At 41.1% G+C, this 11,724-nt stretch overlaps 1 protein-coding gene and 1 pseudogene across 5 annotated transcripts in view; one reads left to right on the forward strand and one right to left on the reverse strand.

The window, feature by feature from the left end:
* The window catches only part of TUT4 (terminal uridylyl transferase 4), a 135,218-nt gene extending 135,087 nt beyond the window's left edge, over positions 1-131 (reverse strand). For all 5 annotated transcript variants that reach the window (XM_024739266.1, XM_024739265.1, XM_024739264.1 and 2 more), the window contains exon 1: positions 115-131. The gene's annotated coding sequence lies outside the window, so the exon portion shown is untranslated. The remainder of the gene's footprint in view (positions 1-114) is intronic.
* Positions 132-7,543: 7,412 nt separating this feature from the next.
* On the forward strand, positions 7,544-7,889 carry LOC112395903 (HIG1 domain family member 1A, mitochondrial pseudogene; annotated as a pseudogene).
* The last annotated feature ends 3,835 nt before the right edge of the window (positions 7,890-11,724 follow it).

Genomic DNA, 11,724 nt, shown 5'->3' on the forward strand with positions numbered 1-11,724 from the left:
GTGGGGGGTAGTAAACACCAATGGGGGTGGGGCTACGTTCGGGGCCTTGTGGTAGAGACGGGGAACAATGGGGAGGAGGGAAACAACGCCAAGGTGAGAGGGCAGCGCACTCACACTCACGCTGAGGGAAGGGGCGAGCGTGCGAGGACACTCTTTAGCCCGCGGAGAGGGGGCGGGGCCCTCTAGCGTTGGGGGAAGGTTGAAGTCACAACGGGCTCGCAGGGAGGGGCGGGGCCACCGAGCGAGGGTCGCGAAGTCCATCTCCCCCGCTGGGCCCCCCGGGGAGCGGCGCGAGGACGCTGGCGTGCTTGAGGAGGCCGGGGTCGCGGGCACTGCCGCGCCACTCAGGTTGGCTTCCTGGCCTGTGGACCTCCCTACGGAGGCCCCCAAGCGGGAAGAGGGCCCGAAAGCCGTCCCCCAGGGGAAGGAAGCCCCGGCCTTGGACGTGCACCTCTGAGCCTGCCTTACGGAACTGACCCGGCCCGCGCCTCCGCGGACCCTTGGCGGCTAGAGCGGGCTTCTGAACACCAGCGAGTAGGTAGACAGGGGAATCCTCCCGGGTCGCCCCACCATTCCCCGCCTATTCACTTTGCCACCAGCCCACCGAATCTGGAATCCTTTTCTTTTAAAGTGCAGCCAATTCTGGAGTTAAGGAGCTCGAGAGAAATCACAAGAGTATTCCACCCTCCACCCCGGTAAAAGATTTAAGAAATCATTTATTTAGTTTCACGTGGGTTTGGAATCAACTACCATCCATGAGCCTTCTCCCCCTCTTGCTTTTAATGTAGGTTCCTCCACATAGTAATTAAAAGTCCCGATCGGAAAGGATAGTTTGGTTAATTTTTTTTAAGATCCCAGCCTTGGAGATTATTCAACCACCCTCTAACCTCAAAGCTGGACAAGTCACACAACTACAGTCCTTGCATTTGACACATGCTGAGGCAGGAAAAGGATATGATAGGTTGGACGTTGGGGAAAATGCAAAATCTTAAGTCTTTACAAGATGCTGCCTTATAAAATTTCTCATGATGTGACTCAGAGGCTGGGGCCTGTAAAAGTTTACAGAAGGCCTCTCTGCAGAATCCGTCTTCTTTGCACCCCAGAACTCAAAAGAGCTCTACCTGGCTTCAGCACTTATCAGTTGTTTGACTGGCCAAATACACCCTCTGAGTTTCTTTATCTGTAAGTTTTCAACGGCAGAATACCTACTTGACAGAGAGGATGTAAGGAAAGTAGCAGGTCCCAAATTTAAAGCCTGTAGAGACATTAAGATGATACTAACATCTTAGTTGCAGAGGAGAGCATGTTAAATTCCACTTGAGTGAGGGTTTAATGGAAGAGGTAGAAGCTGAACCTTGGAGGTTTGCCTACTATGTGCCGGACACAAGTCTGTGATTTGGAGAACATCATTTTGTCTAGAATGTACAGAAGATAATGAGTCTGAAAACAAAGGCTGGGGCCAGACTGAGAATCCCAGTGCCTCTCTGCTCTTATCCCTTCCAGCTAACGCTCTTCTACCACCTTTCCTATTCCTCAAGATCCAGCTCAACTCCTACCTCCTTTATTAAATCATCTTGATCACCACCCCTGCACACATCACTGAATGTGATTCCTCCATTCTCTGAATCCCTACACTTTTATGAGTCTGACTCCAATAAATTATCAACTTGAGTGCAAATACTTAGCATGTGTATTCCTTATAATGCCTATGTACTCGTTGAATGGAATTTTGGCAACTATACTCTTGCTTATCATCACAATAGAACACACGTATAGAGCAAGTATTTCTACGCAAAAAACGAGGGAACTTAGGGTATAAGAGACTTAATTAGTGGCCAGGGTCATACAGTAAGTCACAGGCAGGCCTAGAATACCAGTTCTGTGTTCTTTCCATTGAATCACCAACATCTTAATGAGAAATTAAATGGTAAATATCTGACGGCTCTGTATAAATACACTAAGGACTTGTATCTGATACTGCGCTGTATATATGTACTAAGGACTTATATCTGATACTTGCAAGGAAGACCTCATGATTGTGGTTAAGTCTCCAAATTTAGTCTTCCAGTTCAGAAGTTCGGGGAGCTCAATTTCACCCAAACTCAGGTGAAAATTACTTACAGCAAAAATCTTATTTCATCATATGTAATGAGGAATATAATTGCCCAATGGATCAGTATTCATATTCTATTCTCTTCCTCAGTGATAGGAAAACCCAATCCAAAAATCATCATATTGGATGAAAAGGTGATTTGGTGAGTAAATTAAATCAGAACAAGAAAGGTACCTTAGAGATAAGTCTGCTGAAACCAAGATCTACTGGTAAATCATAAAGGGAACAAATCATAAAGGGCCATGTATGTTATTCAAAAAAACAGGTTTTATCCTGTAGTTAATGGGGAGTTACTGAACATTCATAAGTAAGGGAGAGATATGATCAGATCTGCTAAAGTTTTTTTTCTGAGGCTCCTTTTTTTTCTATATACCTGATTTCTTCAAGGAGAGAGACTTCAGTGGTTGGTAACCTTTTACAGACCCTGACTGATGATAAGCTCCAGTCAAAAAGAGTCTCATAATGTGGTCCTAACCATGTCTTCTTCACCTGTGTATTCCCAGCACCCAGAACAATTCTGATGCTCAGAAAGTACCTGGAAATTGCTTGTTGACACTCTAAGTTGTCTGTAAAGCAGATGATAAGTTCAAAGTTTAAAATTATTGTGATTCTTAAAAATAGCATGCATGCGGGCTTCCCTGGTGGCACAGTGGTTGAGAGTCCGCCTGCCGATTCAGGGGACACGGGTTCGTGCCCCGGTCCGGGAAGATCCCCCATGCCGCGGAGCGGCTGGGCGCGTGAGCCATGGCCGCTGAGCCTGCGCGTCCGGAGCCTGTGCTCCGCAATGGGAGAGGCCACAACAGTGGGAGGCCCGCGTACCGCAAAAAAAAAAAAAGAAAAAAAGAAAATAGCAGGCAATACCTGAGCCTCTAAGGCTCACGTCAAAGATAGTGTAAAGGATCGATTTCTTTTTGTCTTTTTGCATTCTTAAAATTAAATAAGCTAAAATATGTTTAAATGCCTATTTCGTAGTAAACATTCAACAAAAATTAATTCCCTTTCTCCTTAAAATCAAGTTTCTTCTCAGCTGCCCCAGTTTGGATTTAATGTGCCCACAGACTCACACTAGCACATGTGAGTACTTGCTACCCATTGATTCCATTTAATTTGTTCTGAGGATTCATTGTGTGGAATTTTTAACTACAGCCATACCCTTTAGTGTACTTCCTTGAAGTGTTAAAAACGGTCTGTTGGGGCTTCCCTGGTTGCTCAGTGGTTGAGAGTCCTGCTGCCAATGCAGGGGACACGGGTTCGTGCCCCAGTCCGGGAAGATCCCACATGCCACGGAGTGGCTGGGCGCGTGAGCCATGGCCGCTGAGCCAGCGCGTCCGGAGCCTGTGCTCCGCAATGGGAGAGGCCACAATAGTGAGAGGCCCGCGTACCGACAAAAAAAAAAAAAAAAGGGTCTGTTTTTTTTTTTTTCAAGGAGACTTTTTCTTTAATGTGCATAAGATCTGAGAGTTAGAAAAGACATTAGAGTTCATATAGTTGGATATATCAAGAAGATAGATACAGGCCAGGAAATGATGCTATAATTGTAGCCTAGGACCACATTATAAGAGCCACGTATGCCATTTTAAAAAATGGCCTTTTTCCTGAAGTTAATGTCACAGAACATTTGCAAGCAAGGCAGAGAGATGATCAGACCTGCTTTCTACAGCAAAATTTACATGCTATGCAGCCCAGGTCCCAGGCACAGAAACTTGTTTTGTTATTTTTATTTTTATTTTTTAACCATACAAGCTAGTTGTATTTTATCAACAGGATGCCACAAAGGACCACAATAAAACCAGACTGAAAAGGCTAGATCCAAGATGGTGGGCAAAGTAGGCTAAAGGTCACTGCTTTCCTTGCCTTGATTTATCTCTGTGTTTCCATACCAACCCCTGAGAGCCGAAATACACTTGCCCTGATTTATCTCTGTGTTTGTTTCAAAATACCTCCTGGTATTGGCAGAGATGCTTTGCAGCTGTATTTTAAGAGATGCGTGCTTTGAGAGATATACAATGGTCAACTGCTCCTAACCAGCTTTGACTTGATCACAGGAATGTTCCTGCTCAGATGAAACATGGAGGTATCTGAAAGTTACCTTCACTTCATTACGATGCTAAGATCTCCACCCAAAGTGGGGATTTGTACTCTTCTAGGGACAGTTGGTGCATGAAAAGGAACATGAAAGACTGTGCATGCCCCGGCTGCCCATGAAAATCTCTGCTCCTTTCCTAGAGCTCTGTTGACCTGTTTGCTTAAAATTCTCTTACTCCTCTCCCTTTGGAGAGAGGTGCTTTTAGAGCATGAGCTCCCCTTCTCCATTCTCTGGCCATTGAATAAAAAAGCCTGTCTTGCTTGTACCAAACTCAGTTTCATTATTGGCAGTGTGAAGCTGAGTGAGAAAGAGCTCCCTGATAGAGCCAGGGGATCTTCAGTTCAGCTAGGGCCCCAAGAGGGGGGCCTCGAATCTAATTCGGTAACACAATTTCTGTTTGAATATTTGTACTTAATAGAGAGCTCATTTCTCCCCACATTTATCTATGCTAGATGTTAGAAGTTTTTCCTTTACTGAGCTGAAATCTTTCTACTATAATGTCTTTTTTTGGGTAATTCTTACCTCAAGAGTAACACCATGTCTCTTTTTCTTCATATATAAAAACAAGGATGTGAACTAGATGAACTAGGGCAGGAAAAGTGTCTAAAGGTCTTTAATTCTGACATGAACTCCCTTTAAGTCAGCTATTTTACTTTCTCTAAATCAAATCTTCTCCCCCCTTTTTCTCCAAAACAAAAATAAGATCCAACTCCATTCTAACAATTTCCTTATGACCAATTCTAGTGTGTTAGGACAATCTGCACTCTGATTCATCGTTGTATCCTATAAAATGTCATGCATTCTGTCCAGAAGTAAATCTTCACATATATGGTCAAATGATTTTTGATAATGGTGCTGATACCATTCAATGGGAAAAAGTCTTTTTGACTGGGAAAATGGTGCATGGATAGTCACATTGCAAAAGAATGAAGTTGGACCCTTACCTAACACCATATGAAAAAATTAACTCAAAATGGATCTGAGACCTAAGTGTAAGACCTAAAATAATAAAACTGTTAGACAAAAATATAGGGCAAAACCTTCACAACATTGGATTTGGCAATGACTTCTTGGATATGACACCAAAGGCATAGGCAACAAACAAAATATGGACAAATTGGACTTCAAGAAAATTAAATTTTTGTGCACAAAAGACAGTATCAACAGAGTAAAAAGGCAACCCACAGAATGGGAGAAAATGTTTGCAAATCATATATCTGATAAGGAATTAATATCTACAATATAGAGAGAACTAAAACTCAACAACAAAAAACAAACAACCATATTCAAAAACAGGAAAAGGACCTGAATACACATTTCTCTGAAGAAGATTTACAAATGACCGGTATGCACATGAAAAGATGTTCAACATTGCCAATCATTAGGGAAATGCAAATCAAACCTATAATGAGATACCATTGTATCTCACACCCATTAGGATGGCTACTATCATAAAACAAAAAACAAAAAAACTAGAAAATAACAAGTGTTGGTGAGTATGTAGAGAAATTAGAACGCTATGCACTGATGGTTGGAATGTAAAAAGATACAGCTGCTGTGGAAAACAGTGTAGTGTTTCCTCAAAAAATTAAAAATAGAATTACCATATAGGAACTTCCCTGGTAGTGCAGTGGTTAAGACTCCGCCTGCCAATGCAGGAGACATGGGTTCAAGCCCTGGTCTGGGAAGATCCCACATGCCATGGAGCAACTAAGCACATGTGCCACAACTACTGAGGCTGTGCTCTAGAGCCCGCGAGCCACAACTACTGAGCCCGTGTGCCACAGCTACTGAAGCCTGCGTGCCTAGAGCCCATGCTCCACAACAAGAGAAGCCACTGCAATGGCCACTGCTTGCCACAACTGGAGAAAGCCCACATGCAGCAACGAGGAACCAATGCAGCCATAAATAAATAAATAAAAAGACTCCACGCTCGCAATGCAGGGGGCCCAGGTTCAATCCCTGGTCAGGGAACTAGATCCCACATGCATGCTGCAGCTATGGAGCTGGCAAGCTGCAACTAGGGATCCCACCTTCCACAACTAAGACCAGCACAACCAAAAACAAAAATTCTAGAAACACTGACTCCTTCTTTTAAAACAAACAAACAAAAAAGAATTACCGTATAATTCAGAAATTACACTTCTGGGCATATACTCCAAAGACTTGAAAACTGGGTACCAAAGAGGTATTTTACACCCATATTCATAGCAGCATTATTCACAATAGCTAAAAAGTGAAAGCAATCCAAGTATTCATTGACAGATGAATGGGTAAGCAAATGTGGTATATACATGTAATGGAATACTATTCAGCCTTAAAAAGAAAGGAAATGCATACCTAGGAATAAGCCTACCTAAAGAGGAAAAGACATATACTCAGAAAACTATAAAACACTGATGAAAGAAATCAAAGATGACATAAACAGATGGAGAAATATACCATGTTCTTGGATTGGAAAAATCAATATTGAGACAATGACTATACTATGCAAAGCAATGTACAGATCTAATGCAATCCCTATCAAATTACCAATGGCATTCTTCACAGAATTAGAACAAAAACTTTTACAATTTGTATGGAAACACCAACAACCCCAAGTAGCCAAAGCAATCTTGAGAAAGAAAAACGGAGCTGGAGGAATCAACCTCCCTGACTTCAAACTATACTACAAAGCTACAGTAATCAAAACAGTATGGTACTGGCACAAAACCAGAAATATAGATTAATGGTACAGGATAGAAAGCCCAGAGATAAACCTGCACACATATGATCACCTAATTTATGACAAAGGAGGCAAGAACATACAGTGGAGAAAAGACTGCCTCTTCAATAAGTGGTGCTGGGAATACTGGATAGCCACATGTAAAAGAATGAAATTAGAACATTTCCTAACACTATACACAAAAATAAACTCAAAATGGATTAAAGACCTAAATGTAAGACCAGACACTATAAAACTCTTAGAGGAAAAAGTAGGAAAAAAAAAAAAGAAAAAGTAGGAAAAACACTCTTTGACATAAACCACAGCAAGATCTTTTTTGACCAACCTCCTAGAGTAATGAAAATAAAAACAAAAATAAACAAATGGGGCCTAATTAAACTTAAAAGCTTTTGCACAGCAAAGGAAACCATAAACAAGATGAAAAGCCAACACTCATAATGAGAGCAAATATTTTCAAACGAAGCAACAGACAAAGGATTAATCTCCAAAATATACAAACAGCTCACGCAGCTCAATATCAAAAAAACGACCCAATCCAAAAATGGGCAGAAGACCTAAATAGACATTTCACCAAAGAAGACATACCGAGAAGCCAGTAGGAGACTGTGATGTCGTGCCGTTGTCTGAAGATTCTTCAATCACTATGTCAAGTGACACAGATGTTTCTCTTTCTTCATACGATGAAGATCAGGGATCTAAACTTATCCAAAAAGCTAGAGAGGCACCATTTGTCCCCATTGGAATGGCAGGTTTTGCAGCAATCTTTGCATATGGATTATATAAATTGAAGAGCAGGGGCAATACTAAAATGTCTGTTCACCTGATCCACATGCGCGTGGCAGCCCAAGGCTTTGTTGTGGGAGCAATGACTCTTGGTATGGGCTATTCCATGTATCAAGAATTCTGGGCAGAACCTAAACCTTAGAAGAGGAGATGCTGTCTTGGTCTTGGTGGTGCTTGCTTTAGTTAGACATCTCATATTGAGGTTATATGTTTATGGGGAAAATAAATTCTGTGGGTCAGACAATAACATGATAATTTGAATATTGGCTTCCTTTCTTGCAGGCTTGATTTGCCTAGTGACTAGTTCACTAGCTAGGTCATTCAGGGGAGTCAGATTAGCACAAAAACATGTCACTTTTAAATGCACTTGATAGTGGTACAGTGTCCACCTTCTTAAACTCTTCTGATAAAATTAGTTGTAAAGAGGACAACATGTCAAACCTGAAAATGCTCCCAGTTGCTGCAGAATATCATATGCTTTTTATGTAATGTAGGAATCCTATTTACCCCAGTTAATTTAACTCTTTCTGACTGCCTTGTGGACTGAGTACTGTTTTTAAGGTCTGGTTGGCTCTTGAAGAACCCTTTCAGAACAGCACGGAATACAACATTATAAACCTCCCAGCAACTATGTGTGTGTTTTTAAACCAAACCTAAAGGGCTGGTAACAGTTGCTTTGAAGTAGTATCTGTTTCAGAATCATAGTTGTAAACATGAGAATAACTTAACTGTAGATCCCCGTTTAGCTGTTTTGTAATTGCAGAATTATAGTTTGCTGCTGTTATCTTAGAATAATTTTTAAATGGCATTTTGAAATAGAAGTGTGTATTTTAAGTGCTAATGCAAAGGTAAATGAAAAATACTTTTTAAATGTGTGCAGTCTGTTTATTTTCTCTGAAAGAATCATAAATGTTAAACTAAATAAATTGCCTGTAATGGAAGTGATTTATGAGCAAGCTGGATTGGTCAGACATTATACAAACTTTGGTATACTACAGAATGCTTTGTTGTACTTGTGAGATTCTCTTGTCTAACCTGAATTTACATTCCATGGTGATAACATGGTAAATGTATTGTTATTAAAGTAAGTGAACACACACACACAAAAAAAGAAGACATACAGATGGCCAAGAGGCACATGAAAAGATGCTCGGCATCACTAATTATTAGAGAAATGCAAATCACAACTACAATGAGGTATCACCTCACACCAGTCAGAATGGCCATCATCAAAAAATCTAGAAACAATAAATGCTGGAGAAGGTGTGGAGAAAAGGGAACCCTCTTACACTGTTGGTGGGAATGTAAATTGATACACCGACTGTGGAGAACCGTATGGAGGTTCCTTAAAAAACTAAAAATAGAACTACCATATGACCCAGCCATCCTACTACTGGGCATATACCCTGAGAAAACCATAATTCAAAGAGTCATGTACCCCAATGTTCACTGCAGCACTATTTACAATAGCCAGGACATGGAAACAACCTAAATGTCCATCGACAGATGAATGGATAATTACTCAGCCATAAAAAGAAATGAAATTGGGCCATTTGTAGAGATTTGAATGGACCTAGAGTCTGTCATACAGAGTGAAATAAGCCAGAAAGAGAAAAACAAATATCATATATTAAGGCGTATATGTGGAATCTAGAAAAATGGTACAGATGAACCTATTTGCAGGGCAAGAATAGAGGCATAGACGTAGAGAACGTACATGTGGACATGGTGGGGAAGGGAAGGGTGGGACAAATTGGGAGATTAGGATTGTCATATATACACTACCATGCATAAAATATATAGCTAGCGGGAACGTCCTATAAAGCACAGGAAGTTCAGCTCGGTGCTCTATGATGACCTAGATGGGTGGGATGGTGGGAGGGGGGACAGGAGGTCCAAGAGGGAGGGGATATATGTATACATATAGCTGATTCACTTCATTGTAGAGCAGAAACTAACACAATACTGTACTCCAATATTGTACTTTTAAATTATACTCCAATTTAAAAAAAAAAAGGGAAATTCTACATATGCTACAACATGGATGAACCTTAATGACACTGTGCTAAGTGAAATAAGCCAGTCACAAAAAGACAAATACTGTGTGATTCTACTTACATAAAGTACTTAGAATAGACAAAATCATAGAAAGTAGAATGGTGGTTGCCAGGGACTGGGGAGAGGGGAGAATGAGGAATTACTATTTAATAAGTATAGCGTTTCAATTTTGCAAGATGAAAAAAGTTCTGGAGATGAATGGTGGTGATGGTTGCACAACAATATGAATGTATTTAATGCTACTGAACTGTACACTTAAAATGGTAAATATAGGGCTTCCCTGGTGGCGCAGTGGTTGAGAGTCTGCCTGCCGATGCAGGGGACGTGGGTTCGTGCCCCGGTCCGGGAGGATCCCACATGCCGCGGAGCAGCTGGGCCCGTGAGCCATGGCCGCTGAGTCTGCGCGTCCGGAGCCTGTGCTCCACAACGAGAGAGGCCACAACAGTAAGAGGTCCGCGTACCGCAAAAAAAAAAAAAAACCAAAAAACGGTAAAGGTAGTACATTTTATGTTTTGTGTATTTTACCAGAACATTAAAAAATTGTTAAAAAAAAAAAATGACATGCACTCTGATGGGTTCTGGAGCTGCAAAGCTCTTTTCCCTCAAGGGGCTCTCAGAAATGTAAACAGGTACTGATAGAACATGATAATTGCCATAATAAGTTTATGTATGAGAATGCAAATAAGGGATAACTAATTCTGTCTGGGAGAGAATAATCTTTTGTTAGGAAAGAATGATCAACAAAAGTTTGGATAATAAATATTCTTGAAATATCCTTGAAGGGTGAGTGAAACAGCCATCTAAAGGAGAGGAGGAGCATTCAAGATGTAGAGAAGGAAAAGGGCAGGACATGTTTCAGGAATCTGCAAGAAGCTGGAATACTGGAGGGCAGGGTGCAGGAGATGATACTGGAGAGATGGGCAGGGACAGATCATGAGGCCTGCAATACCATGCTAAGCCCCTGGCCTTAACCTGAAAGGTAGTCCTTAAAGGGTTTCAACCAGGAGAATGATGTAGGCATATTTCAATGTTAAAAAAATTAATTAGCAGTGGGTAGATAAGAATAGAGGACCCAAAACTGAAGGCAGGGAAAACAGTAAAGGGATATTGTAGAAAATCAGGTGAGGGATTATGAAAGCTTGAAATAAGCAGAAGCAGTAGGAATAGAAAAAAGGGACAGATCAGAGAGATGTTACAGTGATAGGATAACGAGACTTAAACGACTTATTAACTGTGTTGTGAATGGCAGAGATAAAAGTTCTCATGTAGAAGAGGTTATTCTTATCCAGGGAGGTTTCACTATTGCCAACTCTGAACAACCAGTAGTGACTGCTGGTATGCAGTTTAGTAAAGGAGCCTAAAACTCAATCTAGGCGCAATAAGAAGGAATGATGAATTAGTAATTTCTGCCATGGATGCTGAATGGGAGAACACTAGCACATGACAGATATTTAACATTCCTATTCTCAGAGGAAACATTAAGATATACTGTGTGCAACAAACACATGAAAGAATGCTCAACATCATTAATCATTAGAGAAATGCAAATCAAAACTACAATGAGATATCATCTCACACCAGTCAGAATGGCCATCATCAAAAAATCTAGAAACAATAAATGCTGGAGAGGGGGTGGAGAAAAGGGGACACTCTTGCACTGCTGGTGGGAATGTGAATTGGTTCAGCCACTGTGGAGAACAGTATGGAGGTTCCTTAAAAAACTACAAATAGAATTACCATATGACCCAGCAATCCCCCTACTTGGCATATACCCTGAGAAAACCATAATTCAAAAAGAGTCATGTACCAAAATGTTCATTGCAGCTCTATTTACAATAGCCAGGACATGGAAACAACCTAAGCGCCCATCATCGGATGAATGGATAAAGAAGATGTGGCACATATACACAATGGAATATTACTCAGCCTTAAAAAGAAATGAAATTGAGCTATTTGTAA

This window comes from Neophocaena asiaeorientalis, unplaced genomic scaffold (genome assembly GCF_003031525.2).
Source record: "Neophocaena asiaeorientalis asiaeorientalis breed wild unplaced genomic scaffold, Neophocaena_asiaeorientalis_V1.1 scaffold138, whole genome shotgun sequence".
In the NCBI taxonomy this organism is placed as follows: Eukaryota; Metazoa; Chordata; class Mammalia; order Artiodactyla; family Phocoenidae; genus Neophocaena; species Neophocaena asiaeorientalis.